The sequence below is a fragment of the Lonchura striata genome, unplaced genomic scaffold (genome assembly GCF_046129695.1).
Source record: "Lonchura striata isolate bLonStr1 unplaced genomic scaffold, bLonStr1.mat Scaffold_91, whole genome shotgun sequence".
Taxonomy (NCBI): domain Eukaryota; kingdom Metazoa; phylum Chordata; class Aves; order Passeriformes; family Estrildidae; genus Lonchura; species Lonchura striata.
The window spans coordinates 1,675,591-1,693,403 of NW_027461190.1; the positions used below are offsets into that span (position 1 = coordinate 1,675,591).

Consider the following 17,813-nt stretch of genomic DNA (forward strand, 5'->3'; position numbering starts at 1 on the left):
TCAGAAAAGACTGAATTAATTATAATTACAACAAAATAACTTAATATAAAATCAAATTGTAACATTACATATTATTAAAAAAACATAAATTGAAAGACATTAAAAAATGATAAACTAATTGTGATTATAACATATGAAACATATAAAAACTTCATCTGGAGTATATAAAATTGTCTTAAATGAGAGTCCAAATTAAGGGTACAAAGCACAGCAGGATTTGTGACTTCATCTGATTTAGAATTTGCTGCGTCGCGGCGTTTGCGATGTTCAGCTTCTTAAATTCTTAAAGCAGAGTCAGCGGATAACGGCGTTTGTTTTAAAGCAGAGTCAGCGGATAGCGATGTGGTTTGTTCAATTTGAATGTCCGTTTGAGAGGTGGGCATAATATCTTGAGTAATAATTAACTGGGATGATTTTTTTTTTTTTCTATAAAATATAACTCAACAAACAGATTATTCAAAAATAATCAAAAGCAAAAAGAGGAATTCGTAGTTAAATAAAAAGGAGTATTGGGTAGGGTACATTAAGGAATAGGATAGGGGAATCAGACAATCACTTAATTAGTGATTGCCATGATTAACAGGGGGTATCGGTAAGGGGTGGACCGGGGCGCCGCCATTTCAGGGGGAAGACAAAATGACGGATCCTCAGTCCCGGGTTTCGGCTCCATTTCCTCGGGAGAAGATCCCTCCCGACCCTCCCCCCGGAGGACGAGCCCGAAGAAGGATGGGGAATATCCAACCCCGCCTCCCCCAACAGGGACTAGCCTCGTGCAGGGACGGTGCAGGGCTATTGGGGGAGAGATGGGACTGGCGGGAAAGCAGGGGCGGAAAAGAAGGGTCAAGGCGGGAAATGGGTCCCGAGCGGCGTGGCCAGCGCCATCTTGAGAGGGGTGCCGGGCACACTGCACTTGGCCTGAGCAGTGTCCGGCAGGGCACTTGGGGCGGCTCGGCCACAGCAATCCCCAAGGGAGGATAGGAAAGGGTTTTAGGAAAGTTCGAGGGGATGGGGGCATAGGGAGCTTCACAGAAGCAAAAAGGGGAAATTTATAGGAGGGGGGGGGGGCCGCCCGACGCAGCTGGATGTCGGCGCAATGCGTGGGTGTAAAGGGCCCCTTTTAACAACTCTCCTATAGCTAACGTGTCGTCTTCTTAGCTGATCCCTACTGGTGTCTTTTCTACCCCCTCCGTCCAGCCCAGAATGGGGAGGGGAGGATAGAGAAGACAACTTTTTCGAGGAGAAGAAAAAGCGATCTAATCTAGGTCCCCACAGAAGACTAGGCGAAGGATAGCACTCAGTGCTAGCTTCTCCCAGAAAAAGAAAACCCACCCGCTTGCCAGGGACATGCACGGCTACAGCCCCAGTCTGGGCGCAGACGGGGGTTAAAACGCGAGAAAAAAAAAGTGACAGACCCAGCCGCCCGTCGGGGCGACCCCCACCCCGTGTAGCCTACCTTACCTTGCAGGCTCGGACGGAGATGGCTTGAATCTTCTCCTCGACTCGATGGAAAAGTCGCGCTAAAAACTGGGGATGTTCCTTCTCTTTCGGTTTGGCCCTTCCGGAAGCCTGGGTGTTCCCGTTAAACCAAGACTCGTCCCCGAAGCCTTGGTTTCGGCCACTATCAGCCTCCGGTGGTCTCGCTGCAGATGCTGACCGAGGAATGAACCTCTTCTCGGTCAGCCTTTCTTCAGGCTCCCCCGAGCCGCTGCCAAAACCGCTCTCTGTGTCCTCGGGTAAGTCTGCCCGCCAAAAAGCTCTGCAGCCCGGCTGCCCGTGCAGCGCGGCTGCTCCCGGGCGGGAAGATGGCGAGAACAAAGAGGGTCCCGGAGCGTCAGTTTTTCGCTCGGCGCTCAGCTCCTCTTAGCATCAGGCAGAGCTTTTACGGCCGTAGATGTTCCTCTTCCCTCCTTCTTCTTCTGTGAGGCGGGCGCCCCCACGAATTTGCCCGTTTTTTCTACAAGACGAAGGAGGGAACCATCCTCTCGCTACCATATGTTGAGGCGCGGCATGCGCTTCTCGCCGCGGCACCCCGAGCCGTGCCAGGCTGGGCGGTGAGGGAAGAGAACGGGCGGCCGCTTTCCCCCGCAAGCTTTGCAGTTTCAGTTCGTGGCGCGCAGGGACAGACGAAGGCGACACGGGACTTGGGGGGGAACGAGATGGTTTTATTCCATGAGCCCCAAGACCCCGGCGGGCGGGGGGGCAAAGGTTTTATACAGAACTCAGGAGGACGGGTGTAGGAACAGTAACCAATGAGGGAATAGCAGGGGAGGAGTTTAGGGCAGAACTAACATCTGGAAGCTGAGGAGGGGGCTAGAATGAATGACAGGGAAGGTTCTAGGGAAAGGGGCAGGGAAAGGGGGGTTGGGGGGGGGAAACAGATATTAAACAAATATCAAATGAAAGAAAAACACACCACCGCACCCTGGGGCCCCATGGAACCAAGGGGCCACTGTGAAACTGCGGCACCAACGAGAACATTGTGAAACTGTGGAGCCCCATGGAACCAAGGAGTCCATTGTCACATTTCGGGGCCCATGGAACCAAGGAGACCAGTGTGACAGTGCAGGGCCTGGTGTAACCAAAGGGACATTGTAAAACTGAGGGGCCCCTTGGAACCAAGGACATCTTTGCAGATGACACCAAGCTGGATGTGCGTGTTGATCTGCTGGAGGGTTGGAGGGCTCTGCACAGGGCCCTGGACAGGCTGGATCCAGGGCCCAAACCCAACAAGGTGAGGTTTAACAAGTCCTAGTGCCGGGTCCTGCACTTTGGCCACAACAACCCCTGCAGTGCTACAGGCTGGGGACAGAGGGGCTGGAGAGCCGCCAGGCAGAAAGGGACCTGCAGGGACTGATGGACAGCAGGCTGGACATGAGCCAGCTGTGTGCCCAGGTGGCCAAGAAGGCCAATGGCTCCTGGCCTGGATCAGGAATGGTGTGGCCAGCAGGAGCAGAGCTTCTTTGCAAGCAATGATCTGTTCCCAGTTCTGCACCCAAACATTGCTGCTGCAGCTTCAGAGAAAGCAACAAAAGGGCATCTCTGCAGAAAACTGTGCTGGGAGACCCTTGACTTCCTTCAATGCCACTGAGAGTGCAGTCCCTCATTGGCACACTCTGTGGGTACAGGGAAGGTGGAGAGAAACAAAATAAGAAATGGCACAAAAAATGACATTGCTGTGTGGACAACATCAAAATGCAAAACAAAGAAAAATACACTCCAAATGGAAAAGAACAAGAAGTATAAAAAATTACTTTTATTACAAGTGATTTGCAGAAACTGGCCAGCAGTTTAATGTTTCTGAAAGCATTCAGTCATCAGTCACCTCACTGCAGCCTTGAGCTCCTGGTTCCTCAGGCTGTAGATGAGGGGGTTCAGGGCTGGAGGCACCACCAAGTACAGAACTGACAGGGCCAGATCCAGGGATGGGGAGGACATCGCAGGGAGCTTCAGGTAGGCAAACACTGCAGTGCTGACAAACAGGGAGACCACAGCCAGGTGAGGGAGGCAGGTGGAAAAGGCTTTGTGCCGTCCCTGCTCCGAGGGGATCCTCAGCACAGCCCTGAAGATCTGCACATAGGAGAAAACAATGAACACAAAACAACCAAAAATTATACAGCCACTAACCACCAGAAGCCCCAGTTCCCTGAGATAGGAATTGGAGCAGGAGAGCTTGAGGATCTGTGGGATTTCACAAAAGAACTGGCTCAGGGCATTGCCATGGCACAGGGGCAGGGAAAATGTATTGGCTGTGTGCAGCAGTGAATAGAGAAAGGCACTGGCCCAGGCAGCTGCTGCCATGTGGGCACAAGCTCTGCTGCCCAGGAGGGTCCCCTAGTGCAGGGGTTTGCAGATGGACACGTAGCGGTCGTAGCACATGATGGTCAGGAGGGAAAACTCTGCTGTAGCGCAAAAAGTGAAAAAAAAAAGCTGTGCAGCACATCCTGTGTATGAGATGTTTCTGGTGTCCCAGAGGGAATTGTGCATGGCTTTGGGGACAGTGGTGCAGATGGAGCCCAGGTCGCTGAGGGCCAGGTTGAGCAGGAAGAAGAACATGGGCGTGTGCAGGTGGTGGCCGCAGGCTACGGCGCTGATGATGAGGCCGTTGCCCAGGAGGGCAGCCAGGGAGATGCCCAGGAAGAGGCAGAAGTGCAGGAGCTGCAGCTGCCGCGTGTCTGCCAGTGCCAGCAGGAGGAAGTGGCTGATGGAGCTGCTGTTGGACATTTGCTGTGGCTGAACATGGGCACCTGTTCATGGAGAAAGGACAGGGACAAGTCAGGAGAGGCTGCTTGGAGCCAAACCTGGGCCATTCCCTGCAGCCTGTCCTGCTGGGACTCACCCACCCTTGTTCCTGCTCTGGGAAAACCTTCACCCAGGTCCCTGCCCCTGAGCTCCAGTTGTGCTGGCTGAGTGTGCCAGGAGCAGCCCAGCCTGTGTGTGGGGGCTCTCGAGGAGCCATCCCTGCCCTGCTGCCCTGGATTTGTGGTCCTGTGGCAGAGGAACAAGTCTGGATATTCAGGAGTTGTCAGGGGAGTCACTTCTACTGTATAAAAGTGCAGTACTTTACTTGCTATCATCTCCACTCACACTTCTAAGGTAAACAGATGGCAGGATATGATTTTAGGAATACTTTTCCTACCCACACATCATTCTTGGCTCTCTGAGTTTAGAAATCCCCAGTATTCCTGCTGCACTCAGAATTTGCCACAGAGAGATGTGAGAGGCAAAGGATTCCCTGTGGATGAGGGAAGGTGAGGGGCTGGATGGGCTTGTTCCCCCAGCACTGCTCTGCTCAGCCCCCTCTGCTTCCCTGAGCATCTCCCTGGGCCTGGACATCCCCTCCTGAGAGGTGCCTTGTCCCTGCCAGCGCTCACAGAGCCCATCCCACCCTGTGTGCCCTCGGCCCGGCCCTACAGAAACCTGCCTGTGTGCAGGGCCCTGGCTGGGGCAGGCTCTGTGTGCAGCTGGGCAAGGGCAGCTCAGGAGAGCCCTGCTGGGCCCTGCAGAGGTGATGCTGCTGCTGCCCAGGGCTGAGGAGTGGCTGAAGGCCCTTTGGGAGGCTCCCAGCAGAGACACTGACCAGCCAAAATCACAGTTCTGGAGTCTCTGTAAATGTTCTAACATTCCTTTGATGATGCTGTGCATCCCTTTCAACTCACAATGTTCTGTGAATCTGGGATTACAATTCCTGTTCTGCTTCTCTCATCCCCCTGTTGTCTATAATCAAAAGAGAAAAAAAAGAACCCTTGCAACAGTGTTAGAACAGTGAAGTTAAAACCAGACCTTTATTGGAAGCTTCCAGGTGTCCCAGAGGGGATGAGGAACACCCAGCCCCTGATTTCAACAATTTGTTAATGTTGATTATTTAGGATATTTAACAGGAACATCCAATGGGAGATTCATTACCCAGTTACACAACCCTGGCTCAACCCACTGGAATAAGTCCAGGGCCTTCTTTGTCCCTGTTTTTCTTATCACTGCTTACATTCAAAACCCAAAATACTCTTCTTGTGGGTTCTTTCTCTGATAAAAAGATTATATAGCACTTTAAAAATGTATTTAGACAGGTTATAGTTCTAAAATCTAAGAGAAGGTAAGGAAACATACTAGAGTTAATTAAGGATCATAAATACATTAAATATATAATAGTAGTTAAAAAGAGTTATTTAAGAGTTTAATAGAGTTAGTTAAGGATTATAATTTTAAAACTACGTAACAGTAATTTACAGAACTATGAATATATGAAAAATATATAAAAAGCAAAAATATTTTTATCATCATCACAACTTCATCATCTTTCTCCAAGCAGAAAATTGAAAACACTCTCAGAAAAGCTCCTGACCTTTACAGCAAACCCAGGCTTACCTCCTTTGGGAAGTGTCCTCCGGAGCTGTGCCCAGGCTGGTCTGGAGCTGGGAGCAGCCCTGCCCCAGCCAGCCCCTCTCAGCAGCAGCACCTGCCCTGCTCAGGGTGGCTCCTTCCCCCCACAGCTCCTGGCCAGCGCTGGGAGCAGCTCCAGGGCCGGCTGAGAGCTGTCCCTGGCAGGCAGCAGAGTCCCTGGCCCAGCACAGCGCCCTGGGCTGCAGGACCCTGCTCTGCAGGACAGCCCTGGGCACCCCTGGCTGCTCTGCACAGGAGATGAGCAGAGAACGCACTCACAGGGGCTGTGGGCATTGGCATGTTCCAGCTTTAGGAGATCTCTCCAGGAGCTGCAGCTGCATTGTCCTGCAGCCAGAGGTTCCTGTGCCAAGGGCTGGCAGTGATTCTGCCCCAGGCACTTCTCAGCCCCTTCCCAGCCCTGACTGATTGAAGCTCTCTGTGCCTCTGTGCTGTGCCCGGGCTGGCTGCAGGCAGTGCCCCAGCCCTGCTGGGCTGGGAGAAGAGCTGCTCAGCAAGAGAAATGTGCTTTTGAAGCTCTGCTTGGTTACCAGGATCACCGTCTGTGCCAGGAGCCCGGCCCAGCTCAGCAGCACAGACACAGCACAAGGACTTTAATGACCCTCTGGGGCTTTGTGCTCAGCCCTGAACATCAGGCCCTGAGAGGGAGCTGCAGAAACCTCTGGAGAACTCCATGTCAGAATCCAACTCCAAAGTTTCTTGGACTTTTAATGGGTCCCACTGAGGGACACGACTGAGAAAGTGTCCCCAGGCCCCAGGCAGAGCAGAGAACTGGAGGCACTGATGCCAGGTGGGGACAAAGAGAAGCCAAGTCTTGGTGCCCTGGGGCACCGCAGGGTCTGTGCCACCAAGAGCTGTGAGGAGACACCTTGTCCTGAGGCCCTGGGGCCTCCTGGCACAGCCCCAGCCAGGCTGGGCACTGTCAGCCCCTGGTCCTGCCCTCAGCATCCCCCCCATGCCCACATCCCAGTGGCCTCAAGGATCTGCTGGAAGGAGTCCCTGGGGAGCCTTGGTCAGGAATGGCCCTGGGGGCTCCTTCATGCTTCCAGGGACTTCAGGTTTTTCAAAGGACTTTGGCTTTTGCTTTTGCCTTGCAGTCTCTGAGAGCTTTGTGCAATCATGGCTTCCAATTATCTGCTGTAATTAGTCCCTGGAGAGGCTTTGTCAGTAACAACACTCAGTGGGGCTCATTAATGCTTCAAGGTACTCAGTTCTTTTAAGGTACTTGGTGTTTCACTTTTGTTACAGACTTTGTGAGAAGTTTATGGAATCATGGCCCCAATTATCTGCTTTAATGAGTCCTGTGAGAGCTTTGTACTGACACTCAGTGGGGTTCATTAATACTCTGAGATACTCAAATTTTGTGAGGTTCTTTGAATTCTTCTTCCAAAACTGAGAGGTTTTTGTGCCATTTTGAGTGTCTGAGAGGTTTTTGTGCCATCCTGGCCTCCAGTTCACTCCTCCAAGGAGTCCATCAGGAACCGTTGTTGGGGATGGATCTCAGTGGGTCCCATTAATACCTCGAGAAACTTTGGGGTTTTTTTCTGACTTTTGCCTCCTGGAAAGGTTTGTGCAATCTCCTCTCAGGCCCTGAGGTTCCAGGGCTCAGCTCCAAATGCACCACGGGGCTCATTAGGATCAAGCAAGTCCTGACAAACCATGGCTGTGCCTCGATTTCCCTCTTGTCTGGGGCAGTTCATCAGGAAGATTTCTATGGTGGTTTCCGTTTGCCTATTTGATATTTCTTAGTCAACGCATCAATTAGTGTGGTGGGTTCAGTGCTGGCTAATTACCAGTGCACTCACTAGAATATACTTACTCATTTCCTGCTGTGAGATAGGATTAGGAGAAAGGAAAAGTGGGCTCAAAACTTTAAAAGAGTGTAAAGAAAAGTTTATTAACAGTAACTAAATGAAAGAGTAATAAGAATATGAACAAAACTTTCAGATCACATCCTCTCTCCATACAACCTGACAATGTAGAGACAAAACCTGAAATTTTCAAGTCAGTTTACCACCTCTAGAATATTCTAATCTTTCTTCAGTTCACATCAGGAGAGAAGTACCTCTTGTTAATGTTATGGAGAATTCTCCACAAGAAAACATTTATCTCATGGCTTTTCATTTCCATGAATAGCCACTGCCTGGAAAAATCTTCAATTGTGAAGTCCCTCCCATGTTTTCACAGCTTTTCCCACAGCTGTGTTTAGCGGCCATGCCAACTTATGGGGTATTAGTTTCAAGATGAGCTGTTTAAGAGCAAAGGATCTCTTCATCTATTTATGAAATCATCTTAATCTCTGGGAACAGACGCCTTCTTTTCTCCCTGAGGGCACAGGGTCTCATCACTCTTCTCTCTTTCAATGTTCAGACTTCTCATGAGATCACAGCTACTTCAACATTTCCCTACTTTAGCATGGAGGCCTTTGCTGAAACAAGTCATCTCCTCATACTTTTCAATGCCTTATAGGGAAAAAGATTGTCTGATGTATCAATGACATCCTTCTCCACAGCTTTAGCAGAGGATTTCAGCCCCAAGATCAAGGCATCTCCTCATCCCTCCCATCTGGGACTCAACTTCCTCTTCCCTGACCTCAGTGTGTTCATGTTTCTCCTCTGTGTGCCTGCCCAGTGTCCTTTTCTCTCACTGGAGGGAGGATGGCAGCACTGGCAGAGTCAATATCTCCCCCTGGGTCTACAGATGGCTATTTGACTCTGGCTGGGCTTGATGTCCAATTCTTATTTTGGCCATGCTTCCTGGACATGAGGACCAGTTGTTTTCCATAGGAATGAAGGAACAGAGTCCCACTGTTTTAGGGGCAAATGAGAAGTGACCACCTAAGGACAAGGCCAGCCAGAGCTGCCAGATTTTGTTCTTAGAGATACCCTTGAATATAGGAAATTTTTTAGGCAGAGTATCAGTTTTGGCAATGGGCATCTGAAAAGACAGACAGTTCTTTTCCATACAGAGGAGAGCACGGAGCTGCAGTTCTCCAGGAGCTGATGAGAAGCAGCCCTTGACATCCCAACATCAGCCAGACCTGTCAAGTGGCCCCTGGGAGTCCAAGCCAGCCAGACCTGGTCCATGTTCCCTTGCTTCCATGGGGCCCCACAGTGTCCCAATGGTCCCTTGCTTCCAGGAGGCCCTGAGGTGTCACAATGCCCCCTTGGTGACACCAGGCCCTGAAGGGTCGGAATGGTCTCCATGGTTCCATCAGGCCCCACAGAGTCATAATGGTCTCTGGGTCCATGAAGCCCCGCGGTGTCACCATGGCCCCTTGGTTCCATGGTCTCCAGTGGTGCCACAATGATCCCCTTGGTTCCATGAGGTGCCCACAGTGTCACAGTGATCTCCATGGGAAGGAAAGCACCGAGCCCCAGTGTGGCAGGGGCAGCCACCAGAAGCCAAGGCCAGCCAGACTTGACGGTACTGACAGATTTTGCCTGGGAACAAACCTTGGATATAGGGAATTTTAGAGGTGGGATCACAGTTTCAGATATGGACACCTGGAGAAGTATAGGTTTTTCTGTAGGAAGGAAAGCCCAGAGCCAAAGTGTTTCAAAGGCAGATGAAGAAAGAGGTGGCTTCTGGGAGGCTGAGACAGCCAGACATGATCTTCATGGCAGCTTTTGTCATGGAGGAATCCTTGCATACACAGAATTTGGGAGGAGGAATCTCAATTTTGACAACAGTCACCTTGAGAAGAAGGACAGTTATTTCCACTGGAGGGAAAGCACCAAGCCCCAGTGTTTCAAAAGCAGATGACAAGCAGCTCCCAAGAGGCCAAGGGCAGTCAGACCTGTCTGTTCTGGCAGTTTTCACTTGGGAGCAATCCTTGGATGTACAGAGTTTTGGAGGAGGAATCCCGATTTTGGCCATGGCCCATGGAGGAGAAGGAGAGTTCTCTCCCATAGGAAGGAAAGCCCAGAGCCCCAGTGCCTCAGGGCAGGTGAGAAGCAGCCCGACATGCCAAGGTGGTCAGGTGGTCCCCAGGAGGCCCAGCCAGCCAGACCTGGTCCGTGATCCCTTGGTTTGGTGGTGATGCCTTGAGAGGCTGCCTAGAACAGAGCTAGGCAGTGTTAAAGGAATAAAGCAGGATTTATTAAAAGGCCTTCAAGGGATACATCTTGGGCAGTACAAGAGCCTGGCCCTGGCTCCATCCTAGATGGAGCCCAGGTCACGAGTTTTCACTGGGACAAACAGGGGGATTCGGTCCGGCAGGATGTGTAAAACAATCTCCTGTAATATCTACCTGTTCTCACAGAGAGCATTTGGCTGCAGGGACACATTCCCATCGTTCCTGCCCAGGTTTCAGGATTCAAACAGTGCTGTCCTTCCCAGGAGCTGTTCCTTCAGCTGCCTCGGGAGGCCCTTTGGCCTCTGGACCCACACTCTGGCTCCATTATTAGCACTGCTGTAATGCAAACACTTTATCTCCACCAACAGCAGTGATTTGAGGTGGATCTCCTTTTTTCCCAATTGTTTTAAACACTGACAATATCAATAATTGTGCTACCCTGTCATGGGTTTGAATAATCCAATCTTGTTCAGTATTCTTTAACAAAATTACTTCATTTTCTCCTTGATAATTTGCATCAGTTCCTCCTCCCATGGCATGAGCACTTTGCAAGGCCAAGCTCCAGTGAGCAGTTACCAAACCAAAGTGTCCTGGAGGAATCTGGATTCCTGATCCTGTATTTTTAACTCTCCTTTGGTTCTGATTTATCCTGACTAATTCCAGTGGATGAAGGTCCAGCCCTGCAGCCTCTGGCCTGGCCCTGCCAGGGCCATCACACCCAGAACAATTTCCCAGGCAGTCCCAGTCTCACTGTCCAGGGCTGTATTTGCACACTGGGAGCAGCCGTGCACAGCCAGGGGGTTTCCATTTCCCCAGGGTCCATTGTTAAGGGCATGGAGCACATCTGGAGATGGGTTCTCCATGGGGACAGGTTCCCATCTCCTCGTTCTTTAAGTGGTCTTTTAACAAGCCCTTCTCTGCCTCCTCCTCCTCATCCTCCTCATCTTCCTCCTCCTGCTGGTCTTGCTCGTCCTCTTTGTCCTGTTCCTCCTCCTCGTCCTTCTCCTCCATTTACTTGTCCTCATACTCCTCATCCTCCTCCTCCTCATCCTCATCCTCCTTGTCCTCCTTGTCATCCTAGTCCTCCCCCTCCTCCTCCTCCTTCTTGTCCTGCTCATCCTTATCCTCTTCCTCCTCATCATCCTCCTCCACATCCTCATTCTCATCTTCTTCCTCCTCCTATTCCTCCTCCTCCTTGTCTTCCTCGTCCTCCTCCTCCTTGTCCTCCTTATCCTCCTCGTCCTCCTTGTCCTCCTCATCCTTGTCCTTTTCCTCATCCTCGTCCTCCTCCTCATCCTCCTCCTCCTTATCCTCCTCATCCTTATCCTCCTCTTACTCCTCATCTTCCTCCTCCTCATACTCATTCTCCTCCTTCTCCTCCTCCTCATCTTCCTCCTCCGCCTCCTCCTCGTCCTCCCTATCCTGCTCGTCCTCATCCTCCTCATCCTTCTCCTCCTGGTCCTCCTCATCCTTGTCCTCCTCCTACTTTTTTTTATTCTCCTCCTTGTCCTCCTCCTCCTCCTGTTCATCTTCCTTCTCCTCCTCATCCTCCTCCTCCTTGTCCTCCTTGTCCTCCTCATCTTCATCCTTTTCCTCATCCTCATCCTCCTCCTCCTCCTTCTTTTCCTTCTCCTCCTCGTTCTCCTCCTCCTCATCATCCTCCTCATCATCCTCCTTGTCCTCGTTCTCTCTCTTCCTCCTCCTATTCCTCCTCCTCATCTTCCACGTCCTTTTCATCCTTCTCCGCCTCCTCCTCCTCCTCTGAGTGTTGTTCTCAGGATTCAATTACTCTAGGATTCCAGGAACCTGAAACTCTGGGATTCCATGGCTCTGTGACCCCATGGATGGATTCAGGACTGTCTCCAAGGCCATGAGGGAATGTTGGTGCCAGCGGGAGGGGCTGCAGTGCAGGGGCACCAACAGCTGAGAGGCGACTGCAGCTGCTGCTGCTGCTGCTGCTGCTGCTGCTGCTGCTGCTGCTGCTGCTGCTGCTGCTGCTGCTGCTGCTGCTTGTGGGGGTGCTGCTGGCAGGGGCAGGGCCCTGGTGTGGCTGAGCGTTGCCATCTCAGCCTGCGAGCTCCTGGGAGCTCAGGACAGGGCCAGGACTGACCCAGGTTGGCACTGCACTTGAGGACAGACACAGAGAATGGAAAGTTCCCACAGAGTGGTTCCAAGCAGGTCTGTGGGAAGGAGGAGGGAGGGAAGATGAATCCCCTGCCCAAGGCTGCCAAGGGAAGGCTTTGGGAGGGAAAGGAAGCCTTGACCTGACACTAAGCCCTTCAAGGGCCCAGTTGTCCATGCTGAGCAGGATTTCATTGGGCTTTGTCTCATGACAGTGCCTGGGTCAGAAGTGGTGGGAGGAGCTGAAAAGCAGGGCCGTGTATTCCCTCCCCCCAGCCCATTTGGGAACATCTGGGCAAGGTCTCCATTGTCTGCCTGCAGCCAGCTTGGGAGGCCCTTCCTCTCCTTCTCCTGCTTGGGGGACTGGGCTTGGTTTCTTCTGCCATCTGCAATGCTGAGCTTCTCTCTCCTCAAACCTGGCTGCTCAGGTTTGTGTCCCTGTGTCTCACACCTTCCTCCTCTTCTTCCTCACCACGTGCTCATGGGGCCTCTTTGGGCAGCTGGACTGGAACTGGCAGCAGCAGGCGAGCCCTGAGGAGCACCTCTGGCCTCCAGCCTTTCTGCAGGGCTGGCCAGAGCCTTCCTGCCAGGGGCGAGCCTCTTTCCTGTCTCTTCCCAAGGCAATATAGTCTGGATCTTGGCTCTGTCCTCCTTTCTTTCTCTTTCAGGGAAGGATCAGCCATGGCTGAAGGAATCTTCCATAGGTACCTGGTGCTGATGGCCATTGTCAGCATCAACCAGCCCTCTGGAAAGAATGGGATTTCTCCTGAGGATGATAAAGGAATTGTCCAGAGGATGAAGGAGCAGGAGGTGATCCTTTGGCAACACCAGCTGCACTTGGAGGAGGAAATTGCAGACCTGGAAGCCAGACAGGAGTGTCTGGCATGGCCTCTGTGGGAACTGGAGGAAAGATCCAATGGCACACATGCACAGTGGTTTGCTTGGGTGTCCCTGCCACTCTGGAGGCAGCATAGGAATGGAGCCAGAGGGGAGAACAGAGAAGAAAAGACTGACCCGGGGCTCCTGGAGAAAGCCTGGAAAGGAGTGGCCTTCCTGACAAAGCCCTTTGTGCTGCTCAGGGCCATTTGCATCTCCAAGGGCAGAAGTGGAGGATATCTTCCAGCATTTGTGGATAGACTTGTTGAATTACCTCTTCAATTGCTTCATTCCTGTAAGACAAATTCTTAAGTTCTGAAATTCTTTAAGTTCCTTAGGTTAAGAATGTCCTTATTTCTGTGTAATGATTGTTAAATATACTGTATTGATTACTATAATGTCTTTATTGATGGTTAGAAATACTCTACATTGTTAGAAATACTTTGAATTGACTTTTAAAAATTCTACATATTGGTTGTTAGAAATAGGTTCTGTATTGATTATAAGAGATACTCTTTGTATTGATTGTTAGAGATACCCTATATTGTTAGAAATACTCTGTACTGATTGTTAAAAATACTCTGTTTTGATTGCTATCATCTCTGTATTGATTGTTATACTCTGTATTGATTGTTAGAAATAGTTTCTGTATTGATTATTAGAAATACTCTCTGTAATCATTGTTATAAACAATAGGCTTCTATTAATAAGATAGATTTAAGCAAAGGAATAAACTTTTCAGAGTTGTTTGTTTGCAACCAGATGACTTCCTGTTATCTTTTGCCTCTGGCATTCTCCTTGCACCCTGTGCTCCCCTTACAGGCTGAAATGCAAACACCACAGAAACAGAGACCCTGTGTGCAAAGCACAGCCAGGGGTGTGTGCTCCTCTGAAGGGACAGACATTTAGGGGAGGATGTTTCAGAAGGAGGCTGTGGACATTGTGGCTGGAAAGCAGGGAAGGAACAGTTTGGCACGAGCTTTCTTTCAGCAGGAGGGGAGCACACAGAGGAGTTTGTGTCAAGTGGAGTCTGACACGGCCATCCAGTGCTGGCAAGAAGGGTGGAGCAGAGAAGCTGAGAAAAGGGCCTCAGAATGTTTAGTGATGATGTCTGGACTTCAGTGATGGGGACAAAACCTTCCTAAACTGAACATTAATTCTCAAACCCATAGCATTTTGGGAAGGAATGTTACTTTCTTCACAGCATCAATATATTTTCCTACCCTCTTCAGGTAAGAAAGGATTTCAATCCTTGTCTGCATTAATGGATGCTGGAATTCCTAGTGCTCCCTTCAGACTTCCAGGGATTGGAGGGTGCACTGTGGGCTGTGAGTAAACACTTCCCAGGCATGGCCGAGGTTGTACATCTGTTCAAACAAAGGGGAACTGGAGAGGGTTCTTTCAAAGTGTGACTCCTCCCTATTCCATCAGCAATAGTCTCACAGGATTTATGGGTCAGGAACATGTACAACACATGGCAGGGAAGCTGGGCAAGCAGTGAGTGCTGTACCAGCAGGGCCAGAATGGTGCAAGAGCCAGCGCCAAACAGCCTGAGGCAGCCAGGCCAATCCCATCTTTCCAGGGCTCGGGGCTGAACACACAACTTCAATAACGTCAGGTGCTCTCCCCACAGAGCCTTCTGCAGAGCTCTGGGTTAGGACTGACAGCTTTCCTCTTATTTCATATCAGAAAGAGAAATTTTTCTCTTGTTTTGCCAATCTTACCTATGCAGATGTGATGGGAGGCCATCTCTCTGTTTGTGTAGGTGTTGAACCTGGGAAAGACAGTCTGTAGTGTCAGATGGATACCTGAGGGCTGTCACATAAGCAGTAAGTGTGAGCTGTCAATTTAAATCATGATAAGGAATGTAGTCCGTTCCAATCCTTCTTAACATTAAAATTCAGTGACACCTGTGGCTCCAGTGGGCTGTGGATCAGGCATGTGTCTTTACCAAAAATGTAATGGTTATTATAATACTTTTCAATTGGGATATTTCCAAAAGCAGGAGGGTCTTGGTGTGAAATTAGTATCCAGCCTAATGATTGCAAAAAATTATGAGTTTTATTGAATAAATGCACATGTACAAATGTGCCAGCAGTTAATCTCTGTGATTAGTAGGTTTGAGGCATTTTTTTCATTTAGTCTGTAGTGTGAACTTCAGTGCCTGCAGACTTACATATTAAATTTCTCTCTTGGTCACCACTTGATGATTATCGTCACTAGAATTAAATTCTTAGTGTAGTGAGGAGGTGGGAACTAGATAAGAAAGTCTGTTGGGTTTGCATGGCCAGGTTTTGGTAGGTGAAGTAATGGTTTCTGTAAGAAGCTGTTGGAAGGTCCCCCATGCCCACAGAGCAAATGCCAGCCGGCTCCAGGAGAGGCCCACTGGCCTGGGCCGGGCACGTCAGGGATGTGCTGATGCCTCTGTTATTGCTGTGAATATGTAAACTCACTGAAGAAGGGAAAAGCAAGTGCAGCAAAGGAATTGTATCCAGAAAGGAGTGAGGATGTGTGAGAGGAGCAGCCCTGCAGACAGCCAGGTCTGTGCAGGAGGGGCAAGAGGTGCTCCAGGCACGGGGATGCTGAGATTGCCCTGCAGCCCTGGGGCAGCCCTGGGGAGGCAGCTGAGCCCTGAGCACAGGGAGGGCACGGGGATGCTGAGATTGCCCTGCAGCCCTGCAGGAGCACATGCCCCAGCAGGAGGATGCCTGAGAGGAGGCTGTGAGCCCGTGGGAGGCCTGTGCTGGAACAGATTGCTGGCAGGGACCTGCAGACCTGTGGAGAGAGGAGCCCACCCCAGAGGAGGTTTCCTGGTTGGACGTGTGATCCTGGGAGGACCCAAGCTGGAGCAGGTTGTCCTTGAAGGACTGCGCTCTGTGGAAGAGTGATCCCCGCTGGAACAGTTTGGGAAGAACTTGTCAGGAAAATTAATCCACAAACACCAGAGGTTTATGTCATTGTCACATGCCCCCAGCTGGGTAATAATTAGCATTGACCCCATGATTCACAGAAGGCTGATCAACCTCTTCATTATATTATATATCATTATTAAGAAACCCATTACTTTTATACAGTTATAATACACCTGGACCTAATTGGTCCACTAATCCAAACACCACCAACATTGGCTAATTAAAAATCACCCTTTGGTAAACAAATCTCCATAACACATTCCAAATGTCCACAACAGCAGGTGCAGCAAGTGAAGATAAGAATTGTTTCTCATTCTTTTCTCTGATCTTCTCACAGCCTGCCCCCAGGACAATGCCTGGGAAAGTTATTTCTCTCTGTGGCCAGAGAGCTGCCTGCCACAGGTTTATGTCCTAAACAGGGACAGAGGAGTCCTTTTATTTTATTCAAATAAAGGGAGAGGCCATGGGGCATTCTCTTGAGGTCTTTCCAATTTTTGGAGGACACAGCCTCCTTTTTATCCTAATTTCCCTTCTGTCTTTCCACACTGGATAAGGTACTTAAGTGGTACAGACTTCCTGATATGCCTGATACCAAAGATTCCCCTCTAATCTATGACCCTCACTTTTAGATTTTCATTTTCATGGAATCTATGTTTTTTCCCCATCCTTTCTTTCATCTTTCAATATCCAATTTCATTTATCAGTAAACATACAGTTTGTTTGCTGTCTGAGATTGAGAGGCCAGATGTTTTCTAATGCCATCTGTGTAGCAGTTGCCTCTGGACTGTTTTCCTTATCTCCTGTGAATGGGCCCATCAATGTTTCCCACATGGCTCAGAGATAACTCCCTCCAGAGCCATTTCTGTTTAACAGGGGATCAAGTGTTGCAGCATTTCTGAGCATTTCTGAGGTCATGATTTATGTTTGGAATGAGATTTGAGCTACTCCAGTCTGGGCCTCAGATTTGGGCCTTGTGAGGCCTTCCAGCCTCTGAAACAGTTAGAAATTAAGAGTTTGTGGTGCAGTTAGAAATTGTATTAAGGTGTGATGGGGAGCACTGGGCTGTCTGGGTGTGAAGTAGTATAGGTTTATAGTGTAAGGTTTCGGCCACTTTAAGACAAAGATAAACAATGTTAGCTTGCCAATCAGAGTGCCTTTGTAAATTGTAAACTATGTAGAAGTGTATAAAAACTGCCATCTTCTCTCAAATAAGTGGAGAACATTGCATTAATAATATTGTTTGGATGTGCGTTCTGTCCGGCCAGCTTTCTGGTTTTATGACGTCCCTGGCTTTTATCAAGGACCCACTGTGTTACTGAGAATGAAATCAGCCCATGGTGAGATGCTCCATCCAGGGGGAAGAGCTAAACATTCCCACCTAGATATATCCTGGGATTTCTAGACAGAGAGGCAGCCTTCCCACAGGTTTCCAAGAGGACACAGCTAGGGTTTTCCACTGGACCGACTACAACTTTTCTACAGGACCACTGCTCCAACAGAAACCAGCTTTGGCTGCCCTCGGGCAGAGAAGCCCTTTTGGGGCACAGGTTTCTGGGCAGGAGATGGGCACCGGTGCTGCCAGGGCTCGGGGGAACTCTGCTTGGGCGGGGACTGTGCCTCACCTGCTGCTGTCAGCGCTGCCCGGGCCTCAGGGCTCAGAGCAGCATTCCTGCCCTGGCCCACACGTTCCTGGTCTGTGTCCCACGGCCGTGCTTAGGATGGCCACCATGTGGGACGTGTCCCGAGGAGGCCGTGCCAGCTTCTGTGGAGGCCCCGTGCCCTTCCCGCCGCGGCTGCGTCGGCAGCTGCGGGGGCTCCTGCTGCTCTGAGCCCGCAGAGCAGGGCAGCGTTTGCTGATGGGCTGAGCCCTTCCTAAAGATCCTGTTGGGCTGTCTGACACACCTGGGGCAAGGCATTCCTTCCACCCTGGG

General features: G+C 50.4%; 1 pseudogene; it reads right to left on the minus strand.

The window, feature by feature from the left end:
- Nucleotides 1–3,288: 3,288 nt before the first annotated feature.
- On the minus strand, nucleotides 3,289–4,221 carry LOC144248809 (olfactory receptor 14J1-like; annotated as a pseudogene).
- Between the last annotated feature and the right edge of the window lie 13,592 nt (nucleotides 4,222–17,813).